This window comes from Apium graveolens, chromosome 5, assembly GCF_009905375.1.
Source record: "Apium graveolens cultivar Ventura chromosome 5, ASM990537v1, whole genome shotgun sequence".
Taxonomy (NCBI): Eukaryota; Viridiplantae; Streptophyta; class Magnoliopsida; order Apiales; family Apiaceae; genus Apium; species Apium graveolens.
Window position 1 is genome coordinate 259,890,122 of NC_133651.1, and position 3,568 is coordinate 259,893,689.

Below are 3,568 nucleotides of genomic sequence, written 5' to 3' on the forward strand. Positions count from 1 at the left end.
ACCGCATTATAAGAATTGCTCCAACTGAAGTTAGGATGATTGCGGTTGTTAGGATGATAGGTGGCTTGCAGAGGCTGCTGCGACCTCTGAAAGTTGCTCATGAACTGAGTTGATTCACAAGAAATATCACACTACTCCGTTTCATGGGCACCAGTATAAAGCTCACAGACACTAGTGATCTGATTAACTCCATAATTAGCCAAAGAATCCACCTTCATCGTCAAAGCCTTAAGCTAAGCAACTATAACAGTAGTTGTATCTAACTCCAGAATTCCTGCTACCTTGCCCTGAGATAGTCTCTGAGTAGGATTTTGTTATTCATTAGCAGCCATCAGTTCAATCAATTCATAAGTTTCATCGTAGCTTTTAGCCCACAAGGCTCCTTCTGATGCTGCACCCAGTATGGGTCTAGAAGTAGCACCCAAACCATTATGGAAACAGTTAATGATCATATAGTCAGGCATCCCATGGCGAGGACACTTTCTAAGCATCTCTTTGTAACGATCCCAAGCCTCACATAAAGATTCTCCAGATTGCTGAGCAAATTGAGTAAGTGCATTTTTGATTGCAGCCGTCTTCGCCATAGGCAAGAATTTAGTTAGGAACTTTTGAGCAAGATCCTCCCATTTGGTGATAGACCCTGGTGGTAGAGAATGTAACAAGCACTTTCCTTTATCCCGCAGAGAGAATGGGAAAAGCCTCAACTTAATAGCATCTTCAGAAACTCCATTGAACTTGAAAGTGTCGCATATCTCGATAAAATCTCTGATGTGCATGTTGGGGTCTTCTGTCGGAGAACCCCCAGAATGAACTGAGTTCTGTATCATCTGAATCGTGCTCGACTTGATCTTAAAGGTGTTAGCCGAGATGATTGGTCGAACAATGCTAGAATGAATATCATTAATATTCAATTGAGAGTAGTCCATCGATCAAAGCCTTCAGATTTGCTTCTGGTTCTCTCATTGCAATAAGTTCTTCTTCTTCCTTCTCAACTAAGATTTCTTCTTCAACTTTCTCCTTGACTACAACTTCTTCCTCAGCTTGATCCAGTGTTCTCTTACGAGACCGAGAACGCATATGCATACACGCTCGCTAGAGTACCTGAAACATGACAAGGAATTTAGTAAGTAACAATGTCCGAGTCACTGAACTTTAATGACCAATGATGACAAACAAATAAACTAAAAATTAACACCAAAGTCCCCGAAAGCGATGCCAAAAACTTTTTAGGGCTAGAACGCGCGCTAATATTCACGCAAGTATATGTGATCGCAAGTAATATAGAATTAATTCTAGTTCATTCCCACAGGGACTGGTTTAGGTTAATTTTAATCAATGTACTTATGCAACAATGGTATGGTTATTATCCAATGCTAAGAAGAATAACAAATTGAGGTTGTTTAAACTATGCTTAACTAAAAGATTATACTAGAGAACATAAACTAAGAGAATAAAGAGAGTTGAATATTATATGACACAAACATGGGATTCTAACTTCATTAAATACTTCATTCACTAGCCTTTTCTTTCTTAACCTTAGCATGCAATGGTGATGACACTACACAGATAACACATAACTGATAAACGCCAACTTTCATTGTACGAATGCCATACTACCAGACATCCACAAAAGAGATAGAAGCTGAATCGACACCAATTATATTGAGACCCTAAATGTCTATAGAATTTGACAACATAGAGGTTTAATGCACAAGTTATCTATCGTGATTACATAGGGCAAGTAAGATGGTTAAAATTACCTATAAATCATGCATATCAAATACATGAACCTATGCTAGCATGGCAAGTTCTAAACCCCTAAATTTACTTTCACTTCATTAGAGATTAACACGCTATCTTATAAGTTTGCGACGCTCATATGACGAATAAACATAACCAATACTAGGTTATCATACAATCACCACACACTAAGGAATATAAACAAATTAACTAAAGAAATCCATAAATAAATCCTCTAGAACCCCACGATAAGGATTAGCCCATAATCAGACTCATTATCAACATGGGTTTTGATGAAAGCATGGTATAATAAACATAGTATTTATACTGAATAAATAATAAAACCAAGTACGACACAAGAGTATAGGTTCATGAATAAGAAAACTAGCATCTAAAGTTACAACTTAGAACAAAGAATCACAAGTATAAACTAGATCCTCTTCGCCATGGTTGAATTATGTTCTACGGTCTTCTCGCCTTGGTTGAATTGTGCTCTACGGTCTTCTTACGCCTTCTCCTTAACCTCTGGTACATCTTATTATAAACAATGAACATAAGTTATGTTTATATAGCAGCCCATGTAGATTAGAAGTCTTCTGGATCAAAATCAGAGTAGAAACATGATTCTTTGAATTCAACCCGGCACGGCCGCGCGCTTCACCAGCGCGGGCGTGTTGTACTTCTGCAATCCTAGCGCGGGCGCACGCTACTACAGCGCGGGCACACTAACTCTCTGGAAAAATTTCTGAATTCTTCTTTTCTTACTAGTTTGAGTTGGTCTTTTTATGAGCTTTTATTCTAGACACCATCCTTACACCAATTTAACATCAAAACAATACTAGATCACCTGAATTCGTGTTAAATGCCCGAAACGCAAAATACTACAAAACACGTTAAAAATGCCAATAATTTGAGTACAAAACACCAATTCAAAACTTTACGGAGTGTTATAAGATGACATAAATGCCACTCAACAGCTCCCGCGCTAGGTAGAGCGTGCCCGCTCCAGACACTTGCTGCAGAATCCTGATTTGAGTCTAATTGGGTGATTTGAAGAGTCCAGGTCAACTGGGGCTTATATATAATGAAAAGAAGAAATTTTTAATAACAAGGAAGCCAGGGAGAACATAAAGAAGACCTAGAGCACATGAGACAACTAAGGAGAAGAATAATTAGTTTATTATTTTATATTCTTCGATTTAGGTGATACTTTTGGATACTTGTTTTGTTCTTGTTCTAAATCCTAGTACTTTATATATTCTATCATAGTATTCTAAACTTATTTATTACCATGTTTTCATTGGAACCCATGGTGACGATGCGTTCAATCATGAACTAATCGTTGTCATGGGGTTCTAGCGGATTTATTTATGGATTTCAATAGTTGATTGTTTTAAATCTTTAGTGTGTGGTGATTTATGATTTCCTAGTTTGGTTGTGCTTATTTGTCTTTGATGCGTAGCTAACATCTAAGATTGTTGGTTAATCTCTATTGAAGCGAAAGTGAATATAGAGGTTTAAAACTTACCATACTAGCATAGGTTTATGTATGAATTGACATGCATATTTTGTAGTGTAATTTTAACCATCTTACACACCCTATGTAATCACAATAGATAACTTGTTCTTAAACCATTATATTTTCAAATCTTATAGACATATAGGGTCTAAGCATAGTTGGTGTCTACTCAACTTCTATCTTATTTGTGGATGTTTAGTAGTAGGGTATACGTATATTGAAAGATAGCTTATACTAATTTCATGTTATCTGATTAGTTATCATCACCATCGCATACTATTGATAAAGACAGAAACTTTGAATGAAGTA

The 3,568-nt window shown here is 36.7% G+C and overlaps 1 non-coding gene across 1 annotated transcript; it reads left to right on the plus strand.

Annotated features, from left to right (window-relative positions):
- The first annotated feature begins 462 nt into the window (after window positions 1-462).
- On the plus strand, window positions 463-569 carry LOC141663411 (small nucleolar RNA R71). Its single transcript, XR_012551483.1, has one exon. It is a non-coding gene; the product is annotated as a small nucleolar RNA R71 (small nucleolar RNA).
- Window positions 570-3,568: the final 2,999 nt, after the last annotated feature.